Genomic DNA, 26,280 nt, shown 5'->3' with positions numbered 1-26,280 from the left:
GAATAGATCTTCTGATGTCTTTATTTTATTTTCCAATATATCATGAAATACTGACGTGCTTGATTTGTAGTTCATGATCCAGAAGAACAGTACATTGTGTATGTTCATTAACATTTCCAGACTCATTCACATCACTTACTTAATCCTTAGTGCTTGAGGTTGCTTAGTTCATTTAGCATTCAAGTCTATTCCAGTTACTTCGGGATTTTCCAGAGTAATTCCGTACGTTTCTGAATTTCAGATACATATTGTACTTCTGTTCAGTTCAGTTTGGTCTTCGTGGTTGATTTGTCGAACAAATATCCAATTCTTAGTACCGAATGTAATCTAGAGTTGAGCTGAGCTGAATACTTCCAAAATTATCATTGAGCTAAACTTGAGTAGACGAACATGCATTCAAGTAATATCTATGTCGTTCAGGTACTGACATACTATTAAGGTTGATCGGCTCACTTAAGTTATGTTCCATAACTTTTAAAGGTAGTCCAATACCTATGCTTATTTGGATTCCTTAATTAATCCAAGGTATTTACTTAGTTTAGGCCATAAGGTTATTTTGGTAATTTTGGTGTTCAGTTTTATTCCATTTATTTCAGAGCTCAAGGATATCCAATCATTCCTGAGCTTGGTGATATTCTTGGGTCATTTTCATTACAGGGGTATTTTGGCCATTGTACAGATTCAGTGTACTTTAATCATTTCCTTTCGTCTGATCTTACTATTAAATTCAATCTTATCATTTATTTCAGTCCTTTCGAACAATTCTGACAACAGAACACCCCCGACAAATTGTTCTTCAGGTATTTACTCATAACTCGGATATTTCCGGGTCAAGTGCCTTCTCAGATTTTACAAACGGAACATCAGGAATTTTCCTGCACTAAGTCAGGATTTTAACAATCAAATATGTACTTAATCGAGTTAAGTACGAATCCTCTAAGTATTTTCTCATTCAGAGTCAACTCAGACTATTCTACCTCTTAAGGCATTTCCGTAATTTCTTAACCAGATAATTTCGATATTAGCTCTTAACGAAAATAATATAATTTAGAGATCCTATGATTAATTGCTTTCTTGAATACTCTCTGATCTTGAAAAGGTTCTCTTAACAAACTTCTAGTATCCTTCACAAACTCTAATAGGATTAAAATCGATTATCCATAATTTCCAAATAAAACTAACATTTCTTATGCACATCAATATTTTTATCAGATCAATATGTCCGTAAAATCCTCTTATCTAACTTCCATATTCAAATCTTGTCTTTTTATAACATAAGGGTATTTTCGTAATTTTACCCTACCAGAGTATTCTCATAATTTCTCATCCAAGTACCTTTAACATTTAACCTTTGATGAAATAAATTATAAGTTGCAGATACAGGGTTGATTTCTTTATCACTAATCACAACCTTGTAATTTAATCTAACAATTCCTCAATTTCTTATATTAGTCATTCGATCCGTAATTAGTTACAGAATTTCTATCACATCATATCGAGTGTATAAATTATTCAACTCCACCAAAGTGACCAACATTATCTTGTTCATGCATTTATCAATATAAACATGTTCCATAAAGCATAAAGAGGTAGTAAAGTATTACCTCGATTTCCATGCAATACTGATCGACCATAAAAATTCCATTCGAATGCCTTTGATCTTCAATTCAACTTCCAATAATTCCTCAGATACATATCAATATAAATTATATCAGAAACGGAGCTTAATTGCGATAAACGGATCGAATCGTGTGATAAATCAGTGAAAAATAGCTTACCAGGTTTGAATTTGGCGAAACGGACTTCGGATTCGGATTCAGGACGTCGAAAGCATAAAATATGACTTTTCGGAAATTTGGAATTTTTGGTCAAAATCAAAGTCAACAGGTTTGATCGGTAATTTCGAGGCCTTCGGGTTCGAATTTCGAAAAACGGACTGCGGAATCGGATTTGGAATGTCGAAAAATGTCAGGATAGGTATATTCGGTCGAAGTCAAATGCCGTTTAATGTCTGGTCAAAGTTTTGGTCAACATCGGTCAACAGTCAACGGGTCAACGAGTCGGGTCAACAGGTCGGGTCAACAGGTCAGGTCGGGTCAACGGGTCGGGTAAACGGGTCGGGTCGGGTTATGACCGGTCAATTATGCACCAAAACCAGTCAAACCGGTCATTTTTCCTTCCCCACGCGCAGTGGCGGTGCGTGAACAGTGCCCTGATATCAGAAAATTCCTAAAAATTATTTTAAGCGATTTCGAGATACTTACAAAGCTCGGTTCAATTTTTTGAACGGCGGAGAGCTCGATTTCAACGAATCAGAAACTTTGACCGCTTCACCTCCACATGCGCCGCCGCCGCCGGAGAAAAGGGAGGACACCGGTGGACTCGGAACGGCACAAGGAACACGATGGTGCGGGAGGTGTCGTAAACGGATGACCCGATCGTCGTGAATCGATGAAAAACCAACTAAAACCGAGTTATTACCGACGATACTTCCGACTAAAATTCACGACGAACAGTGATGATTCACGATGAAAGGTTTGAGGGGTTTTGTTCCTCGGTTGACAACGAACACGATGGTGGTTTCGGCTTGTCGATCGGAGGTCGGACGGCGAGTAGATCGGAGTTCGAAGTAGGGCGAACGAGGGAGGGAAATGGGAGGAATCTGGAAAACTGAGCACGGGTGGGAGTTATAATTCATCCCATAATAAAAATGGGTAAACCATGAGTTTAGCCACTGAACTTCCTGTACTTCTTAAAACAGTCTTCCAACTTTGAAATTTTACAATTTAATCCCCGATTTTATCCAAAAATACCAATTAAATTCATCACTTTATAATTTCTTAAATTTAGCCCCTAAATTGGGGTATTACAGAGTATCGATACTTCCCTTACCTTTGAAATTGGTACCATATGAACATTATCGGTACTTGTTCAGTTGGTATCGATACTGTAAGAACAATATCAATACTACTTGTACAAAAAATTGTTTTGTGCTCAATTTCAAACTTTTAAGGACTTTGAATTATTTTTGAAAACTTTGAATAAATTCAATTCAAGTCCAAAAACATTTTGCCTTAAATTGTTATATCAAAATATAGTTCAACAATCTCCCCTTTTTGATATAACAAAACATTTGAAAAATTATTTTTGGCAAAACTCCCCTTACTAAAATGTTTAATGAAAAATGTACCAATTGTTGGAAAATATGTGAAAATGTTCAACTCCCCCTTTTTCTTTAAGAAATTGATTTTTTCAAACCAATACTTCTCTCCCTTTTTGTTAAATAAAAAAGAATTCAATTTTAAAGTTCAAACATAACATTGGAGAGTAAGTGATAATTTTTACATTAAAAACATTTGAAAAAACAAAGTTCCCCCTCAAAAAGTGAATTCCAAACAAAAATTGACTTTAAAAACTTGACACTTAAACAAATTGAATTTAAAAAAGAGTAACAAAAAAAATGTTTGTAACACATGAAATTCAATATATCCAAGTCTAAAATACTTTATGCAATATCCAATGTTGAAATTAAGTGCATATGCATAAAGCTTTTTTATGTATTTAAAAAAATTAATATCAATTGTTAGAGAGATATCTTTAACAAATAAAAAGCATGCATAAACATTTAAAATTTAGGTTAAAATTTAAATTTTTTAAAATAAAAGCATTTGAAAAGTTGATATCAATTGCTAGAGATATCATTTGCATTAAAATCAATTTTGACCAAAATTCATTATGATGAACTAAAAATTATGAAAAATCATTAAAACTTTAAAATGTCCATCATAACATCTTTTTAACATACATGAGATATAAAACAAAACATAATCATTTAAGATCAAAACTCATGCATGCCAAAAAAAACTAAATGAGCAACCAAATAACCAAAATAAAATTCATTAAGCTTAGAGGTTACCCATTCCTTTTTAAGTGTGGATGGAGCATCTCAATTTCTTCATTTTCATCACCACTTCTTCCACACACCTACAAGAGACATTTATTTGGATTTTGGTATTCAAATGTTAGTTTCAATGCCCCTTGTTCCCTTAGGAACCCATACTTGTCTAATTTTAAAACGTTTTTCTTTCTTCAAAGGATAACTATGTTCCTTGTGACCATGATAATGACAATGTGAGTATTTTGTCATTATTAAACTAGATGAATTATTTAAAAAGATTTCCTTTTTCTTTTGTTAAGCATTCAAGCTTAACTTTTAAATCAAAATTTTCTTTTTCAAAACTTTCAATTTTGAAAGCTCTAAATCCTTTTTCAAAATTTCATTTTGGTTTTCAAAATCCATTTTAGCTTTCAAAAGAAAATCATTTTCAACTTTAAAATTAGAAATCAATTTCTTGTATTTGGAGTTCATGGTCTCAAACTCCAAAAATAATTCTTCGTATGCATCTTGTAACTAATTAAAAGAATATAAATTTAATCCATTTGAGAAAGAAGATACCTCAAAATCATCTTCGATGGTCAAGAGGCATAGGTTGGCTACTTCATCTTCATCATTGGAGTCATCTTCATCACTCCAAGCTGCCACAATTGCCTTTTTCTTTGAAGATCCATTCTTCTTTAGGAGAGGGCATTCATACTTGACATGCCCCTTTCTTTGACAATTAAAGCACACCGGGGGACCCTTATTTTTGGTTGATTCATGCTTCACTTCCTCGGAGGACATGAATCTTTTGAACTTTTTGAAGATCTTGGCCATCTCTTCTTCTTATTCATCGTCTTTATCCACCACTTCACTTGAATCTTCATTGCTCTCATTGGTGGATTTGAAGGTAACTCCCACCTCCTTCTTCTTTTCCTTCTTTTCTTCATCATCTTCCTCTTCCTTCACCATCAACTTTTAGTGAGAAGAGAACCAATCAATTCGTCGAGAGTGAGAGACTTTAGGTCTCTAGCTTTGATAATAGATGTCTTCTTCGATTGCCACGACTTTGGAAGAGAGTAGATCATCTTCCTCACTAACTTCTCATTGGAGATAACTTCTCCAAATCCTTTGAGACCGTTGACAATCACGAAAAATCTATCCGTCATAGCTTTGATGTCTTCATCAAGTTTCATCTTGAAATTCTAGTAGCTATGGTTGAGAAGACTTATCTTGGTTTCTCTCACTTCATCGGTTCCCTCATAAGTAACTTGGGGCTTATCCCATATCTCCTTGGTATTGGAACAAAATAAGACTCTTCCGTATTCATCCGGGCCTAATGCACAAAAGAGAATGTGCATGGCCTTAGCATTGAGCTGGAACTTTTTCTTCTATCCATCACTCCAATTGTCCATCTCACCGGTTGGAGTAGTGTAGCCTTTCATGATTGAATTCCAAGCTTCAATATCATTGGCTTGAATGAAGAGCTTCATTATATTCTTCTAATAGGCATAATTTTCTCCGTTGAAGAATGGTGGCTTGTTGACCGGTTGTGAATCTTCAATACAGTAGGCACAGGAGGATAAGGCCATTTTTTGTCGGTTGCTTTGGGAATTGGTAGAGCTTCTTCTAAGAATTTCTCAAGGTGGTTAAACCTTCTAAATGAGTTAAGCTCTGATACCAATTGTTAGGTTTAGTGAAGAGGCTCAATTGATAATCGAAAGGGTGTAAATGGGTTTAAAAGATAAACTTGAATTTAGGGAGTAAGGAGAGAAAAATATAAAACAATGAACACAATGATTTAAAGTGGTTCGACTTCTCAACTAAGTCTACATCCACTACCTTAGCTCCTCACTAAGGATTTTCTAACAAATTCACTAATTTGTTCTTTTTTTAAAGGATCAAGAGACAACCTTTACAACCCCCTATCTTTTTAATTGGCTAAGATAGAACCAAAACCCTTTACAAAAGGAAAAATAACGTAAACAATAAAACCTCTAAACAAGGAAGGTATTTACAAAATTTAGCCCACAATAACAAAATATTTACAAGAGAATTGAAATAAAGAGAGAAAAGCTCTTATTTTGTGTTTGATTGCTTGGATAGGTGTTCTAACCTTTCTTTAAGTGTCTTGAACTTATATTTATGTGTTGGAATGTTGTTTTGGTCGTTTCTAGCCGTTGGGGATCAATTTTCATACAAAATAAAGTTGTTCAGACCAAGGGGTATCGGTACTCCTAAAGGGAGTATCGGTACTACCTTTGTTTATATTTAAATCATCTAGTCGTTAATAGCCATTGGGGCCTGATGGTATCGATACAATGCCTATGGTATCGATACTACTATACAAAGTAGTATCGATACCCCTTCGGGTATTGGTACCCTTTTTGCATTCTAAAATTTGAGCAAAACTGGTAGTATCGGTACTACCTAGTGAGTATCAATACTTCCCTTACCTTTGGTATCGGTACCATATGAATAGTATAAGTACTTGTTCAATTGGTATCGATACTGTAAGAACAGTATCAATACTTCTTGTACAAAAAATTGTTTTGTGCTCAATTTCAAACTTTTAAGGACTTTGAATTATTTTTGAAAACTTTGAATAAATTCAATTCAAGTCCAAAAACACTTTTCCTTAAATTGTTATATCAAAATATAGTTCAAAATATATGAATATGAGTTCCCCCATAGGTAATGAGAAAAAACCTGATGAGGTTCAGAATTGGCTTCCGATTATACTAGATTTGTCCTTATTGAGGGAGCACGATCGTCCAAAATCCACTCGAATTCATTGTGATATGAATATTCGGGAGACGTCCAGAGAAAACAAAAGATATGGGCATTGTAGAAACCTATGACATGATAGGAAAAAATGGTCATCTCTTTTGTCATCAAGTAACCGTTGATGTTGTGATTGATGTAGTTGTTGTTTATGAAATCTAAGTTTTTGTTATTTAATTTTCATTTACTTTCAGTTAATGCCATTTGAGCATCACTGATTAATTGAAAACTAAATAAATTAAATAATAAAAACAATTAGAACAAACTAAAAACAAGAAAATGATACAACTAAAAAATAAAAAGAACTAAATAATAAAAACAATTCGAACAATTAAATAAAAAAATAAACAAAATAAATAAAAAGTTCATAATTAAATAAACAATTTACAATTGATGGTAAACAAACAAAATTAAATAAAAACATGACAAAGTAAACAACTTTATCGATGACGGCATCTTGAATGTGTTCCACAGGGCGGTGGTTGTCTGTGTCGATGAGGATTTCTTCGTATAACTTGTTCTGCCTCCTCACTCTCATCATCATCATCATCAGGAGCAGATACATTTTGTTCATGAGGGACAAATGATGATGTATCACCTTCAGAAAATAATGACCCTGGAAGTGTATGGTTGACTATCTAACTGCTCATAAAAAAACTGTGAAAATTGCGAAAAGATCAACATTGACGAGTGTGAAAATTGTACAGGAAGTGTCTGTGTATGTGGTGAGGCTTCATCCGTGAAATAACCTGCATATGAACCCCAAGTCGGATCTCCAAGAATAAAAGTACAATATCTGCTACGAGAGGTCATAAAACTCTACAGTGGTGGTAGAATTTGGTATGGAAGCGGTGGCGTCTGACCTGGCTGCGGTGACATCTGATATGACTACAGTGCCATCTGAAATATCTACGGAATGTATAGAGGTATAGACGGTGGCTACTGTGATGGTTTCGGTGCTACAGCTGAAGACAAGCCGGAAGCTCCTACTCTCTGTCCACAAGTAGATGAACGATGATGTTGTGACAGTAGACTTCTTTATCGACGTCGATGAATGTTATCACCTCGTGCTTCATTGGAAAGTAAGAACAATTTCCCGTTCATGTTAACCACTCATAATAATTATCTGCAACCGAGTAATGATCCACATAAATGGGTTCTATACGGGGAATGCACCCACGTCAATCCTCCCATATCATTACCCACTCATTGTGCTTCAGCAGCTAGTCGACTTTTTTTTGCCCCATCTATCGATGATATACAAATCATCAAGATTCTTAGGTGCTTCTGAAATAGATTGTACAAAACCAAATTAGCAGAGCACGCGATCAGTAGGATGCCAGTCGACAATAGCATAACATATCAGAAGAACCACCGCCATCCAGACATCTAATAGGCCTCTTAAGTGTGTGGGATACAAATCCTCATTTCTTCAGTAAAATATGTAGCCCATTGAAACTAAAACAAATATATATAATTCTTATCAAAATAATATTCTAATTATATAACAACAATTAAAAGTAGATAATAATATTTAAATACAAACTTCTATACCAGCGTTCTATTCAATGAGTAGCCTAATTTCTTCCAATTCAACAGGTAAATCTCGATGATCTTTTCTTGCACTTGACCACCTATTCAATGAAATAATTTTCATTATATACTCAACAAAATTATTTATATACGAAATCTAAATTGAAATTACCTCAATAAGAGCGGAAAGACCAACAGGGTTTTCACCACCGGATATAAAAATGACATGTGATACCACACCCAAGACTAGAGAAGAATGAGACATCCACCAATAACATTTTTTCGATAATCAGTGGCTCGATACATTTCTCTATACATAAATGCCAAAACTGCTAAACCCTAACTGAGTGTGCCAGCATGATAAAAATCTGTGAGGTGACGCAACCACATATAATGAACTTGGTTGCGCGATTAGTCGTGCATCAAGATCCCTCCTATGAGCTGTAATATGCAAGCTCGTGCATACATTTTAATATGTTCTTCGGAGGCGTCGCCACTCAAATGTTTGAAAGTTGTATCCAACCAATTTAACGGAATTCAACCACCGTTGAAATTAGGCGGGATACCTCGAAGATACTTCTTGCACAAGGAATGTCAGTCACCATGCACCACCCTAGAAATCACATCCCATCTACCGGAAACCCCAAATGCATGAAAACATCCTCAAGTGTAATTGTGCACTCTCCACATGGAAGAAAGAATGTGTGTGTTTCTGGTCTCCACTTCTCAACTAATGCAGAAATAAGGTTGTAATCAAGGTTACAGTGTAATTTATATTTTGCTACGTAATCGAATCTAGCCTCGACTAAATATGGTCATACACGAGTAGGTATCTCTAATTTATGGTTACAAATGAATTAATCTAATATACGGGCTCTCTCCTAATTTAATAAATATTATAGAAATTAAATATAAACAAATTAAATAAATAAAACATTAACAATAATTAAAATTACAATAGAATTTAAAATTGTTATCGTATCGACAAAATGTCTCGAGATATGATTTTCATCTAAACGTAGCAAATCGCCTTCCATTTTATAACTGCAAAAATTAATAAAAAGTTAGTATAATAAAATTTAATAAAATAATAAATTGTTGATTTATTATAATACAATAAAAATATTTCACCTTCTTAATAGAAAGATTTATACTCGGAAGAATGAGAGAATTTGATATTTGAGTGTGGTTTGGAGGTTGTGTTTGCGGGAAGAGTGGAGGGAGTAAACGGGTTTCCCATAAATGTGGGAGGTGGACGAATGGCTATCCACGCCTTTCATGACGTGACGCCAGCTCGGACATTCGTATCTTGTCAGAAATGATGCTAGATCGGTTATATTAAGAGAAAATGTGTCTGAAAGATAATTATTACTTGTACGGGTAATATTTAGGTAAAAACACGGGGAATCTTAGTTTAGCACTGTTTCCTCATTCTTAAGGATACACTTAACCTCGGTAGGAGGGATATCAAACAAGGTAAGTCCCATGTTGCTGTTTCCATCTAGATGAGCCAGCGAATTCGCTGCACTATTTACTTATCTCCTGATATAAGATAAACTTTCCAAGGTCTGTGGAGGATCTTCCGAACTCGATGAAGTAGAGCTGCCTCGTTCATATGAGGACTGTTACTGAGGATGCCAACCACCTCCTTATTATCCATTTCCGCTTCTAAATTACGAATTCCTCTGGACCAAGCCATTTCAAGTCTGTCTATTCCGCAGAAAATGCAGAACAGCTCCCCATTTTACGATGAATCCCGATCTGCTAATGCTCATTGCAATCTCGAATGAGACCACCGCCCGCTGCCTCCAGAGTGTGAATATCAGCAGCTCCATCTGTGTTTGTTAAGTTTGAATATGTCTATAGACGGAGGTGTCCATCTTTGCCTGATGTTGCGGTGAACTCCATGGGAAGACTTGGCGTCTTGATTTAATTTGAGAGCTTGGGCCCACGACAGTACCGACTGACCAATCTCCATCGAAGATCAAACCTGACCATTAAAGTTATTTCGTTGTTTCCAAAGTCTCCAGACCATTATCCCAAAAACATGCTTCTGGTGATAATTTTGCTGGTTCATTCCTGTATTTGTGCAAAGATTAGTATGGAGCAATCAATCAAAGACATAGAATAGAAATTAGATAAAGCAGAATTAGGGACAAATTGCTCCCAAACCATTTTGGCTGTCTAACAATCCCAGAGGACATAGGTTATGGTTTCTTCACCCTGATAACAAACCGGCCACACAGGATCATCCGAAATACAGCGTTGAACCCTTTCGGCATTCGTCATTAAGCGATCACGGAGGACAGGCCAAAGCGTCTGATTCGTTGCGGCCCATCGAATCCCAAGCTATATTCCAGCGCTTATCTTTCGGCTCCCACTTCTTGTTTTGAGTTTCGAAAAACGCCGAGCTAATTGTGCAGCACCCTTTATGGCTCCATCTCCACATGGGTTGGTCATGCCCCATATCATTGCATGGTGGAGGAATGGAAAAGATATGCTTGATCGTGGGCTCATCCAAATGTTGTCTAAGCAAGCTCAAATTCCACGCGCCATGCTCATCTACAAAATCCTGCACGTTAGCCCTCAAAAATAGAAGGTTGAAGTGAGACACGTATAAGATGACCAAAGCCTGGGACCCAAGTATCACACCAAAAGCTCGTATATTTTTCATTTCCAATAGCCCAACACGCATTACTTCGAATGAATTCCCAAACACGAGCAAGGGACTTCCAAATAAAAGAACTATTATTTTTCTCGATGTTGATTGGGAGTAGATATTTCATCTTGTACTTGGATTGCATCACTTTAACCGTTAGAGCCTCTGGTCTCAGCAACATATGAAAACCTGTTGACGAAAACGGGTAAAGAAAACGAAAGAACACGAGAATTTTACGAGGTTCGGCAATGTGCTTACGTCCTCGGTGCCTAGGCGGCGCTAGAATTTTATTCAATGATATTTTAGGTCTAGGTTACTCCGCTCCATCTCCTGTCCTCTTTACTGGTATATTTATGAGCCATACCTAACAAATCTCCACCTTGGCGAATATCCTGCCCCTTGGAAACTTCAATGTGGGTTGGGTTACCTTGCTTCTTTAACAACTCGAAACATTCAACAAGTCCAAGCAATGCTTGAACTTGTCTGTCGTAACTGGCTTGGTGAACATATCAGCGGCATTCTCATCAGTATGTACCTTCTGAAACAAAACCTCTCCAGATGCAACCAACTCTCTGATCTTGTGGAACCTTACATCAATATGTTTAGTTCTAGCACGATACACCTGATTCTTAGCCAAGTGAATAGCACTTTGATTATCACAAAGCAACTGAACTCCACCTTGTTGAACACCCAACTCCTTCACTAAACCAGTAAGCCATAAAGCTTCTTTTGCAGCTTCAGCCGCTGCCATGTATTCAGCTTCAGTTGTAGATAGTGCCACGACAGATTGAACAGTAGACTTCCAGCAAATAGGCCCTCCACCAAGAGTAAACACATACCCTGTCGTAGATCTTCTATTATCCAAGTCACCTGCATAATCTGAATCCACATATCCTACAACCAAAGGATTATCCCGCTGACTCCCAAAAACAATTCCATGTCCCACAGTACCCTTTAAGTACCGAAAGATCCACTTGACTGCATCCCAATGTTGCTTACCAGGTTTAGACATGTACTTACAAACTTGACTAACAGCATGAGCTAAATCAGGACGAGTACATACCATCGCATACATCAAGCAGCCAACAGCATTAGAATACGAAACCTTTGCCATATTTTCAGCTTCCTTATCTGTCTTAGGGCACTGTTCTGATGAGAGCTTAAAGTGATTCGCCAATGGAGTGCTAACTGGTTTCGCGCTGCTCATCGCAAACCTTTCTAGCATTTTCTCAACATAACCCCGTTGAGATAGCCGCAGTTTCCTTGAGTCTCTGTCCCTGCAAATTTCCATTCCAAGAATTTTCTTTGCAGCACCTAAATCTTTCATATCAAATTCCTGACTCAATAAAGTTTTCAAACCGATAACATCATCCATGTTCTTCGCAGCAATCAACATATCATCAACATACAGTAATAGAAAAATAAAAGAACCATCATCAAGGCTCTTAACATAGACACAACAATCATACTCACATCGGTTATAGCCAATCTTGATCATATAGGAGTCAAACCGTTTATACCACTGTCTCAGAGACTGTTTTAACCCGTACAAAGATTTCTTCAATCTGCAAACTAAATGCTCGTTTCCAGGTTGAGTGAAACCTTCAGGTTGCCGCATGTAGATCTGCTCCTCTAAATCACCATGCAAAAAAGCAGTTTTAACATCCATCTGCTCTAAATGCAAATCCCAACTAGCCACCAATGCAAGTACTGCTCGGATTGAAGTGTGCCTGACCACAGGAGAAAAGATTTCATCATAATCAACTCCTTTCTGCTGTGAAAAACCCTTCGCTACCAAACGAGCCTTGAACTTCTCCCCCTCTTTTTCTGTTACTGCTGGTTTCTTCTTATACACCCATTTGCAACCAATCGGCTTCTTACCCTCAGGAAGGGGAACTAACTCCCATGTGCGATTGTGATTCAAAGACTCCATCTCCTCAACCATGGCTGCCATCCACTTGTCGTTTTCCTGACTAGTAACGGCATCATGAAAAGTAACTGGATCATCACTGCTAACAGTAAGTGCAAAAGATACCAAGTCTTCAAAACCCAATCTGTTCGGAGGCTTTATATTCGTCCGTCTCACCCTGTCTCTGGCGAGACTATAATCCTGCAAATCATCCGTAGTGGAACCACCAGAAGTCGGTTGAGAAGTTTCTGGTTTCTCAACTGGAAACTGCTCGAAATCTACCACTGTCGTGTCTTGCTTCTGCTGCAACATAGACTGTTCATCAAAAACGACATCTCTACTAATCACAACTTTCTTCGCAACTGGATCCCAGAACTTGAATCCTTTGACACCTTTCTTGTAACCCAGAAAAATGCACTCCTTCGATTTTGCATCAAGTTTGGATCTCTCATCAGCAGGTACATGCACATAAGCAGGACAACCAAAAATTCGTAAGTTATCAAAACTAACATCATGACCAGTCCATACCTCTTCTGCAACTTTCCCAGCCAGCGATGCCCTTGGCGATCTGTTGATAAGGTAACACGCCATGTTAACAGCCTCAGCCCAGAAGTGTTTGGGAAGCCCCGCATTCAACCGCAAAAATCTGGCTCTTTCATTCAACGACTTGTTCATTCGTTCCGCAACACCATTCTGTTGTGGTGTCTTGCGCACTGTAAAATGCCTCTGAATCCCATGCTCCTTACAGAATTGTAGGAACTGTGAATCTGTGTACTCCGTACCATTGTCAGACCGCAAACACTTGATTTTTCGTCCTGTTTGGTTTTCTACCTCAGCTTTCCACAGCTTGAACTTCTCAAAAACTTCAGATTTCTGTTTCAAAAAATACACCCAAACTTTCCGTGAAAAATCATCAATAAAAGTAACATAGTACCTAGATCCACCCAAAGACGATGTCGTGGAAGGCCCCCATACATAAGAATGCACATAATCAAGAATCCCTTGAGTTGTGTGCTTCGCAGTCTTGAAACGGACTTTAGTCTGTTTACCAAGAACACAATACTTGCAAAAATCGAGCTTACAACTTTTGACACCATGCAACAAGTTTCTCTTGTGTAATTCTGCCATACCACGTTCACTAAGATGAGCAAGGCGCATATGCCACAATTTTGTCGTATCATCACAGGACTCAACAGAGTGAACTCCACCTGCAACGGTACTCCCTAACAATCTGTAGATATTCCCTGCAGTCATCTTGCCTTTCATCACAGTCAATGCTCCTTTAACAATCCGAATGGTTTCCCTATCCTCGTCAGCCTTAGGGATAAAACCATTATTGTGCAAAGTGCCCAAGGAAATCAAATTCTTCTTCAAGTCTGGGATATGTCGAACACCACTCAACGTCCGAACGGAGCCATCGTGCATCTTAATTCTGACATCACCAATACCAACAATATTGCAACATCGATCATCACCCAAATAAACCGAACCAGAATTAACCGGCCTGTATGTCGAAAACCATTCCCTATTTGGCGTGATGTGATAAGAACATCCAGAATCAAGAATCCAAGCATCCGTCAATTGTGTCGTTGAAATAGAAAGCATATCACCCTCACTGCAATCAGAAGTATCATCCTCGACCACGTTCACAGACTTGGATGAGCCATCACGCTTCTCATCAGTCTGCTTTTTCAACTTCAGACAGTCTCGCTTCATATGTCCCGCCTCCTTGCACTTGTAACAGTGAATCGTCTTCTTATCCCTGGATTTGGATCTGGAATTCCGCTTCCCGGACCCTGCCTTCTCTGGCTTCCGTCCACGATCTCGATTACCCTTGACATATAAGCTATCGGCTTGAGAGCTTTCCCCTGCATTCTGCTTCCGCTGGTTGTGAGCCAACAAGGCTGCAGTAATCTCCTCAACGTTGATAGTCTCTTTCCCATATGTAAGAGTAGTCACCATGTGTTCGTAAGAGGAAGGCAACGAACACAACAGAATCATCGCTCTGTCTTCATCCTCAATTTTCACATCAAGCCGAGCCAGATCAGAAACGATTTGATTGAAGACATTCACGTGTTGCGCCAAATCGTGATCGTCCTGCATCTTCAGCCCATACAGCCGCTGCTTCAGATACAGTTTTGTCGTTAAGGATTTGGACATAAACTGACTTTCCAACTTCCTCCAAATTTCGTCTGGAGACGATAGATGCATGACGTGATACATGACCTCGTCCGACAAGCATAATCGTATGGTTCCTGCCGCTCGCTGCTGCAATTCTTCCCAATCTTCCTCATCCATCGACGCCGGCTTTGTAGGTCGCAAAGCCTTCAAGATCCCTTGCTGCGCCAATAGATCCTTCACCCTCGTTTGCCATAATCCGAAGTTACCCTGACCATCGAATTTCGCGACTTCGAATTTTGCTCCTGACATCTGGTATATTTATGAGCCATACCTAACAAAACCCAACTTAATAAGGAAAGCCTCGTTTTGAGCATGAAGGGGTCTCAACCCGAGAAAACCATGAGCAATAGGTTGACAACAATTATCCCAGCTGACGAGGGTCATCTTATTTTTGTCTTCCGTTCCTCTCCAAATAAAGCGTCGGACAATTTGTTCAATTTGATCATAAGCTCCTTTAGGGATGGTTACCGTCTGCATAAAATAATTAGGAATGACTAACAGAGTAGCCTTAGCAAGAGTTACCCTTCCGGCCATCGAGAGATTCGACGCAGCTCAAGAGTTGAGTTTATGACGGATCTTCTCAATAATGAATTGAAAGATACTTTTGGTCACCCTTTTGTGAAAGAGGGGCATACCAAGGTACATACCTAGATTGTTAGATTGTTGACAACCAAAGTACTTACCCACTTTATCCACTAGATCATCCTCAACATTGGATGAGAAAAACACTTTTGTTAAAGTTTACCTTGTGTCCCGAAAATCTACTAAATTGGTCGAGAATGGCTCCAACAAGGCTTGCTCGACTTTCCGTAGCTTTGCTGAGCAGGATCAAATCGTCCGCGAAGAACAGATGAGAAAGTTTAGGTTCACCCTTGAAAAGCACCATAGAATCCCTCAGTCCCACGTCTAGAGCATAAAGAATACTCTGACCTAATCATTCCATGCAGAGAACAAAAAGGAAAGGAAATAGGGGACACCCTTGACGAATACATCTAGTAGGTTTAAAACCATCCGAAGGAGAACAATTCCACAGGATTTGAAACGAAGAGGAAATAATTGAATCCATGATGATACGGTGAAAGTTAACTGGGCAAAACCCATGTCCTTAAGAGAATCAGACAGAAAAGACCAACTCACCCTATCATAGGTCTTCTCAAGATCCACTTTAACTGCATCCAATTTGTCTTGCCCTTCTTTATCCTCAGAGAATGGATGACCTCTTGAGCGATAAGAATTTTGTCAGTGATACTTCACCCGACAATAAAACTGGCTTGATTAGGCGTAATAATCTTGGGGAAAATCACTTTAAACCTACTGGCTATGACGTTCATAAACAGCTTGTAGAGAACATAGGTCAGAAATTCGAAAAATATTCTAGATTATTCACTTTCAAAATCAGGACCAGGATAATTTTGTAAAGATTCGGATCGATCGATTTCCCATAAAAAATGTCCTTGATCCACCTGCAAACTGAGGCACCCACAATATCCTATTGATTCTGAAAGAACAGCGCATTAAGACCATCAATGTCAGGAAACTTAAGGGGATTCATATCAAAGAGTGCACGTTTAACTTCGTCAATCGAAACTCGGGCACCAAGGAGGAGAAAGTCTTCATTTGAAAGATGAGGAAAAGTATGTCGGACAAAGAAGCGATCAGAACACTGCACTTTCTCACGATAAAGAGCCTCAAAGAACTTTGTGGCTTCACATCGGAGCACATCATCATCATAACTCCACTCTCCACTGCTAATTCGAAGGACTTGAATGCGATTTGTTTTCCTTCGAGCAACAGCCTATCTATGGAAGTATCTGAAATTTCGATCCCTTTCAGAGAGCCAACTACTTCTAGCTTTCTGCTTCCATAAAAGCTCCTCATTGTCAAGGATATCCTCCAACTTAGCACGGATGTCCATCTCCACAACTTTGATAAAATGTAATATATTAAGATTTTATTTTTTTAAAAATTGAACTTTTACAAAATGATCATTGTGCTTTATAAAATATTAGATTCCTGGTGCAATTCTGAGTTCACTAGTGTTCACCATATCATTTTCGCCGCTTGTGTAGAGGGGGTGAGTTAAAAAAAGTTTCAATCATTGTAAAAATTAATTCTGCGTCGTTCACTATCGTGAATCAAGATTAATAAGTGACTCAAAACCTCGTTTTCTTCATTTTAGTTTTCTTTTATTCAAAATCTTATGGCCACTAGAGCCACTGCACGTGCTCCCACGCACCTCCCCTGCACGTGGTGCTCTTCCACCGTTTGGGGAGTCTTCTGAAACTAGGTCAACTTGACTTGTGTATGTACCTGACCCGAACCTTGACCTGTCGGGCCCAACCCTATATCCTCATTCTCAAATTAATTACTTGATAATCATTTAGAAAAACTGACAAGCGACTCGAATATATAATATATTAAGATTTTTTTAAAAAAATCAATTATTAATAATATTAACATTTATGTGCTTTTAAAAAAAATTACAGTATAAAGTTTTCATATATGTAAGATTCAGGTTCAAGTTTGAGTTTGAGCTTCAATTGATTTATGTTTAAGTTTTTTTTTCATTTCGAACTTTTTCGAGCTTCAATTTATGATTTCGAGTCGAGCTTGAAAATTTTAGGCTCGTTAATTTTTGAGTCAAGTCCAGCTCTATTTTAGAGTTTTCGAGACGAGTCGAGCTCAGCAATACTCGAGCTCAACTTGGCTCATTTACAAACCTAATCATGATAGTCTAGCACAGAAAATGTCTTTGATTATGGAAATTTGGTTCTCAAAGGTCGTTGCATTGTTTATACAAAGACATTATAGCGGTCCGTTATTGGCCTAGCGGTCATTATATAGCTGTTTTGGTGTCATCTGAAATCGTTGTTGTATGATCGTGATACTCATAATTACTGCAATAGTATTTATTATATCTACAATCACGATAAACGCCATACGATCGAGAATATGATCTGAACCATAATTTAAATCCTTGAATATGGGTGAAAAAGAGGTTGTCTTACAATCTAAAGCAGGCAGGCTAATCGGTATTGTTATAGAGCAATTTCTTACGGTGATCCTTATGAACATTACATTCCTGTGTTTGAGTAATCTTTTTACACCAATTCATTAGCTTTGTTGTTTCTTACTATATCTATGAATTCATTTTCAGAATTAATGAATTCATATGAGGTAGATTGAACTCAGACCCTTTGAAGAGCCTTCACAGTTCCCTCATTTTTCACTTCATCTGATGCAGATTTGTCTTTCATTTCGCTTTGCTTGCACTTATCATCATTGATTCCGAATTTAGCTAGCTTGGCTAGTTCTTCCACATCATCGACCAGGGCTTCGATCCGCCCCGAAATTTCGATCAACATGGATGCCAAAGTCACCACTTGTATGATGTCCATGAGAGGCACGGCTGGTGTTGCTTCTGAGCGGCGAGCAGGCTGCCTCCAATGTTTTGTTTTCCGAAACCGTCGATCATTTCGACAAATGAGGAAGCGATTTCAAGTCACTCTCGAGTTCTTGCACTGCGCTGTTCATTTCACCAACCAATAAATCTATGTTCGATGATCTCTTCATTGTCTTCACAGTTTCGGCAAGCTCTCGTATGGCGTTTGAGGTGCAAGAACTCACTTTCATGCAACCTGTGCTAAAATGCTTCTTTATGGATTTAGTGTTGAAAGTATTGTTAAAAATGGTTTTCAAGTTTAGCAACCAACTTTGAAAAATTGGTTTTCAAAGTTTGGTAAATGTTTCTTTGAAAATGGTTTTCAAAGTTTGGTAAATGTTTCTTTGAAAAATAGTTTTTCAAAGTTTGGTAGATGTTTGTTGAAAAATGATAATGGGATAATCACAATTAATCCCTAGGCTTTAGGGTATTTACAAGATTAAGTCCTTAAGTTTCAACTATAAATACCCTAGCTCATTTAGCTTCAAATTCATCCCAAAAATCATTTCTGTCTCCCAATACTAGAGAGCTTTCTTGTGAGTAGTGAGTGTTTTGTAAACACCTGTAAATTTTCTCTCTTAGTAAAAGATCTGCAGCAGTCCGGAGACGTAAGCAAAATTGGCTGAACTCCGTTATCAATTTCGGGTATTATTCTCCCGCTTTTATTTCGCATTCTCACTAATCTGGTTATATGGAAATTACTTGTACTCGGTTTATTTCCTAATAACTGACATCAGAGCTTTTGGTTGTGAATTTTGTCAATTTTTTGCGAGGTTACTATTCATTACTATTCACATGAATAGTGAATTTCGTGAATAGTAAAAATTTTGTCGGCGATATGAGTTTGTCGACGGAGGTGTTCTAATACACGGTGGTTCGCAAGAATTGTCAGAAACGATCCAAACAAAACCAGATTCGAGTGGGAGCGAAGGCTGCAGACGAAGGGAAGGTGAAAATTGAAAAGTTCGATGGTGCGGACTTTGGCTTTTGGAAGATGCAGATCGAAGATTTTTTGTACCAGAAAAATCTATATCAACCTCTCTCAGGAAAGCAACCAGAGGGCATGAAGAATGAAGACTGGGCTCTTCTCGACAGACAAGCCCTCGGAGTTATCCGACTGACGTTATCCCGCAATGTTGCTTTCAACATAGCAAAGGAAAAGACCACAGCGGGTCTTATGGCGGCTCTCTCCAGTATGTATGAGAAGCCATCAGCCTCAAACAAAGTGCACTTGATGAGGCGATTATTCAATTTGCGGATGACGGATGGGGCATCGATGGCACAACACCTAAATGAACTCAACACAATCACAACCCAGTTGAGTTCAGTGGAAATTGAATTCGATGATGAAGTTCGAGCTTTAATTCTCTTATCATCTCTACCAGACAGTTGGAATGCTACTGTTACAGCAGTTAGCAGCTTGTCGGGAAATAGTAAATTGAAATTCGATGATGTTCGGGATCTGATACTGAGCGAAGAAATTTGACGGAGAGAATCGGGTGAAGCATCAACCTCCTAAGCCTTTCACATAGAGTCCAGAGGGAGAACTTCAGAAAGAAATTCAAATTGTGGCAGATCGAAATCCAGAAGGGACAAATCAAGAACAAGAAAGAAAGATTTTACCTGTTATAATTGTGGCAAGAAGGGTCACTTTAAAAGAGATTGTCGAGCACTGAAGAAAGATACTCGTGCACAGGAATCTGCCAACATGACAGAGGAGACAGGTGATGCCATGATTCTAAGCGTCAACACTCCGATTGAATCATGGATCTTGGATTCAGGGGCATCTTTCCACTCCACCCCATGCCGAGAAATCATGGAGAACTATGTCAGTGGTGATTTTGGGAAGGTTCATCTAGCCGATGATGAAACCTTGAAGATCGTTGGAAAAGGAGACATCCGATTAAAGTTGCAAAACCAGACCACCTGGAAGCTGACAGGAGTAAGACATATTCCTAGCCTCAAAAGGAATTTGATTTCTGTAGGACAACTTGATGGAGAAGGATATAATACAACCTTTTCAGGCTGTGAATGGAAGATTACCAAAGGAGCACTCGTCATTGCTCGTGGTAAGAAAATTGGTACTCTCTATATAACCTCAAATTTAGAGAATATCATTGCAGTAGCAGATGCTGATGGAAAATCAAACCTATGGCACCAAAGGCTTGGCCATATGAGCGAGAAAGGGATGAAGACACTTTTATCAAATGGGAAGTTGTCGGATCTAAAGAATATAGATATCGGACTATGCGAGGATTGCATCTTTGGCAAACAAAAGAAAGTCATCTTTGCAAAGATTGGTAAGACACCCAAGGCTAAAAAGTTAGAGTTGGTTCATACTGATGTATGGGGACCATCTCCAGTTCCATCTCTTGCATGCTCATTATATTATGTCACCTTCATCGATGATTCTACAAGGAATGTGTGGGTTTATTTTCTGAAGAAAAAATCAGAAGTCTTTGATACCTTCAAAAAATGGAAGGCCATGGTGGAAAATGAGACTGGTCTGAAAGTCAAGCGGTTGAGGTCTGATAATGGAGGAGAGTACAAAAATCGTAGATTTAAAGAATTTTGCGCAAACAATGGGATCAAGATGGAGACAACAGTTCCCATGATACCGCAACAGAATGGCGTAGCAGAGCGCATGAACAGAACTCTGAATGAACGTTCCAGAAGCATGAGGATACATGTCGGATTGCCCAAATTTCTATGGCCTGAAGCTATCAACACTGCAGCTCACCTGATCAACCGTGGGCCCTCAGTTCCTTTGGATGGCAGAATACCAGAGGAAGTTTGGAGCAAGAAAGAAATAAACCTTTCACACTTAAGAGTGTTTAGTTGTATTTCTTATGTACACATAAACTCTGCTGAAAGAAGTAAACTTGATGCCAAGTCCAAAAAATGTGTCTTTGTTGGTTATGGTGGTGATGAGTTCGGCTACCGGTTTTGGGACTATGAAAATCGGAAGATCATCAGAAGCATATATGTCATTTTCAATGAGAATGTGATGTACAAAGACAGGTCAACTGTAGAATCAAGCAGCTCCAATACCAAAGCTGAAACAAAGGAATTTGCTGAGTTCGAGGAGATTTCTGGAAATGATGTTCAGATCAGTCCTGAAGCAGTTCAAGAAGAACCAGGCACACCAGAACTAAGAAGCTCCTCCAGAATTCCTAAACCAACCCAACGTTATTCTCCTTCTTTGCACTATTTGTTGCTGACTGACAATGGTGAACCAGAGTGCTATGATGAAGCAATGCAAGTGGAGGATTCAGTCAAGTGGGAGTCTTCCATGAAAGATGAGATGGACTTGCTTATGTCAAATCAGACGTGGGAATTAGCTGAATTACCACCAGGCAAGAAAGCGCTCCACAACAAGTGGATTTACAGGATCAAAGAAGAGCATGATGGGAGCAAACGATACAAAGAAAGATTGGTTGTCAAAGGTTTTCAACAAAAAGAAGGTATTGACTTCAATGAAATTTTCTCTCCAGTCGTAAAATTGTCCATAATCAAACTGGTGTTGAAAATTGTAGTTGCAGAGAATTTACATCTTGAGCAGTTAGATGTAAAGACAGCTTTCCTTCATGGTGATTTGGAGGAAGAAATCTATATGAGGCAGCCAGAAGGCTTCATAGAGGCAGGCAAGAAAAACCTGGTATGTAGGTTGAAGAAGAGCTTGTATGGTTTAAAACAAGCTCCTAGACAATGGTACAAGAAGTTCGATAGCTTCATGAGTAGCAGTGGTTTTACCAGATGCCAAGCAGATCATTGTTGCTACATCAAGAGATTCGACGATAGCTTCATTATTTTATTGTTGTACGTTGATGACATGCTCGTTGCAGGCTCATACATGCAAGAGATTATAAACTTGAAGCAAAAATTGTCGAAGCAGTTTGCTATGAAGGATCTGGGCGCTACAAAGCAGATTCTTGGGATGAGGATTAAGAGAGACACAAAGTCGGGGACTTTGATGTTATCACAGGCTGAGTACATCAACAAAGTACTCTACAGGTTCAACATGCAAGATGCTAAACCAGTAAGTACACCTTTAGGTGTTCATTTTAGACTCTCCAAAGAACAGTCACCAAAGACAGAGGAAGAACGTGCACACATGGTGAAGGTGTCGTATGCCTCAGCAATTAGCAGGTACATGAATAATTCAGGCAAGGTACACTGGGAAGTAGTCAAATGGATCCTCAGATATCTATGCGGTACTACAAACAAAGCACTTTGTTTCAAAGGTGGAGATACGATACTGACAGATTATGTAGATGCTGACTTAGCTGGAAATGTTGACATCAGAAGGAGCACTAAAGGGTATGTCTATACTCTAGGAGGTACTGCAGTGAGTTGAGTTTCTCAACTACAGAAGATAGTTGCTCTCTCCACAACTGAAACAGAATATGTCGCTGTTACGGAAGCCAACAAGGAGATGGTTTGGCTCTAAAGTTTCTTGGAAGAGTTAGGCAAGAAACAAAAAAATAATGTCTTATATTGTGACAGTCAAAGTGTTATCCATCTAGCAAAGAATCTGTCTTTTCACTCCAGAACGAAGCACATACAATTGTGATATCATTTTATTCGGTCTCTTCTGGAATATGGGATTTTGAAACTTGAAAAGATTAGTGGAGCTCAAAATCCGGCAGACATGTTGACAAAGACGGTAACCACGGACAAACGGAAGTTGCGTTCAGCTTCAGTTGGCATACTAGACTAACAAGGTTGATACATTGATCGAGGTGTGAAGACATATTAAAATCAGTCTTCAAGTGGGAGATTGTTGAAAGTATTGTTAAAAATGGTTTTCAAGTTTGGCAACCAACTTTGAAAAATTGGTTTTCAAAGTTTGGTAAATGTTTCTTTGAAAAATAGTTTTTCAAAGTTTGGTAGATGTTTGTTGAAAAATAATAATGGGATAATCACAATTAATCCCTAGGCTTTAGGGTATTTACAAGATTAAGTCCTTAAGTTTCAACTATAAATACCCTAGCTCATTTAGCTTCAAATTCATCCCAAAAATCATTTCTTTCTCCCAATACTAGAGAGCTTTCTTGTGAGTAGTGAGTGTTTTGTAAACACCTGTAAATTTTTTCTCTTAGTAAAAGATCTGCAGCAGTCCGGAGACGTAAGCAAAATTGGCTGAACTCCGTTATCAATTTCGGGTATTATTTTCGGATATTATTTTTCCGCTTTTATTTCGCATTCTCACTAATCTGGTTATAGGAAAATTACTTGTACTCGGTTTATTTCCTAACATTTAGCAGTCTGATTTTCGGAACTGATGCAACCGTTGAGAGCCTCTATTAAGTAAGCACAGCTGCGCATCGATGAACCGATTTTTATGTACTGTCTCAACGGGTGCCGGAAGTTGAATTTGCCATGGGAAGGTTCCCACCTATCAAAATTTGCCTGCAGGAAGCAATGCCAATTTACTAACCATGTCAAAGATAAAAAACACAACATTCTTAGTCTATAATGTCTCTTGCCATAGATTCTTCGGATGCCTTGAAGCTTAGCACACACTTGTAGCCTTGCAATTTGGTGCAATCCCCACTCTGGTTAAAATACTGTGTTACACAACCTGAAAAACATTTTGTGGGGGGGGGGGGATGAGTTCTTCATCCATGACGAAGTTATGATCCGGAACTAACGAAATCGAAGAAACGGACCGTCGAGGGAATCGGCAAGTTTGTCCATGTTCCGAACAATCAGGCTATGGAGCTCTTGACCGGACCAAATGGGGCAGACAATCATGATCACAATGATGCACAATGAAGTTCCAATGATAATGGTGGATATTCTATTACGCGCAAACTCAAACAATGTATCCACTCTATAGCCTGATACTACAACGAAGCTGAAAGTGAGGATGAAGACCATGGCACCATAATCGAACAGGGACTTCACTGACGGAATGAGTCGAGAGAACGTTGCGGCCGAAGCTGAATGATGAAGAATTTAAAGGGGACACCAATCAAGGTTTAGCATTGTCAAAAATGAAGAACAAGGACAAGAAACCAACTATATATCAAGCAACATACCTAATACGAAAACTGAGGCTCCCGCAACATAGGGTACAAGTGTGTCGTCGGATCGAGAGGCAAGCCAGTGTACGCCGACTGCAAGAAATCCAGCTAGAAAGGTTGCGAAAACTCTGTTGATACATTTGTATACTGTTGCCCCTGAGATGAGTTAAAAGTAGTGATTTTCGGTTCAAATCAAAAGTTTTGAAGAACTTACATACATACATGCATATATGTGTACTTACCAACTGTTGTCTCAAATACTAGCACAACTGTCATAAGAGTCCACATGGCATTGCCTCCAACACCATCATACAAAGGCCTAATGAAGTAGAAAAGCGATACAAGTGCTAATGCCAGTCCTACCTTCATGAAATGGACTACTTTTCTAGGATCATTAGCCCCAACCTCCCATGCTCTCTTAAGAAACATCATCACTTCCGAAGCAAATTGCCGAATTAGGCCTTTTACTCCGAGCCAGGCTCTTTGTGCAAGCCCCGTAGCCGGAACCAAAGCCTCCGACGATCCATCGGCCACCCTTATCCTCCATTCCACTCCCTCAGGTGTTTCCTTTCCATCAGCCATTTTCATACGCAGAGTTATTGGTGCTATATTTGTTCACTATAGGAAGCCAAGACAGCAAGGAATGTGAGGCGGAGGCTTTGGTGATCAAAATCAGTGTAATTAGTAGATTATATAAAGGGGTATACGAGTAGGTTGGGGGATTCTAGAGGCGATATTCTAACTTTTTTGGTAGGTAATTAGGTATTGATGTGGACAAAGAGACCCATTTCTTTCAATTTTTTAACTATGGGATTATTTTTCTTTTTACAAGTTAAATAAGGATTTGATAACCAGAAATGCAGTCGTCACCAAGCAACGTTTAGGGAGGACAATATTTGTTAGTAAATGAATGTCAACGAAGCATATGCGTAATAAATCACAAACGCTTGATTAAATAGTGTTTTGGTCTATATTTCTTTTCTAGAGTAATTTGGATCCAACATTTCATCTTAATACAAAAAAGCTTATGACGTTTAATTAAATAATTATTTTGGTCTATATTTTTACTGGCGTAGTTTGGATCCAACATTTTATCTCATTATAAAAAAGCGATTAATTAAATAGTTATTTTATTCTATATTCTATTTTGGAACATTTTGGTCCCGATGTCTCATTTTAAGACAAAAGGTCCTTATTTTGAAGAATAAACTATTTGTTGACTATTAACTAAAAAAAACTATTTGTTGACTATTTACTCAAAAAAAACTATTTGTTGACTAGCATAAACCAAGCAACCTCATGGTAAAGAAATTGTTATTATTCATTGAGGTCTCAGTTCGAGCACCAGGAATGTAAGGGGGCGTGAGCGTTCAATGTCAAATGGTTGAGAGTTATCTTTGAAGAGATACTACCTTGTACTTGCCCCAAATTAATAAAAAAACTATTTGCTGACTAACGATCTTTATCCACTTGGGGCCTTTTTTCCCAAAAATAAAATGTTTGGCCAAAACGCTTCAAAGAAAATAGGGATCAAATGACTTTTTAATCATACATTAGAGTATTTTTATAGGCATAATGTCAAAATTAGCCCCTAACGTTTACCAAAATATTCATCTTGTCCCCTATTATTTTTTAGAGCATTTTGTCCTCCTAGCATTTCATTTTGAGGTAAAAATGTTCTTTCGTTGATGAAAATCGTTAGTTAATAAATGGTTAACGCTCCAAAAATAAGGGCATTTTTACCCTAGAATAAAATGTTGGGGGTCAAAATGTTCAAGAACAGAAGAATAAGAGCAAAAGTGACTATTCAGTCAGATATCAAGGGTCTTTTTACCTTAAAATGAAACGTTATGACCAAATACTAAA

At 38.2% G+C, this 26,280-nt stretch overlaps 1 pseudogene; it reads right to left on the bottom strand.

Annotated features, from left to right (window-relative positions):
* Window positions 1-18,131: 18,131 nt before the first annotated feature.
* LOC120133580 lies at window positions 18,132-24,996 on the bottom strand (annotated as a pseudogene).
* Between the last annotated feature and the right edge of the window lie 1,284 nt (window positions 24,997-26,280).

Source organism: Hibiscus syriacus, unplaced genomic scaffold (assembly GCF_006381635.1).
Source record: "Hibiscus syriacus cultivar Baekdansim isolate YM2019G1 unplaced genomic scaffold, ASM638163v2 tig00001750_pilon, whole genome shotgun sequence".
Lineage (NCBI taxonomy): Eukaryota > Viridiplantae > Streptophyta > Magnoliopsida > Malvales > Malvaceae > Hibiscus > Hibiscus syriacus.
Note: the sequence above shows the minus strand (reverse complement) of the source record. Positions and strands in the feature narration are given on the sequence as shown.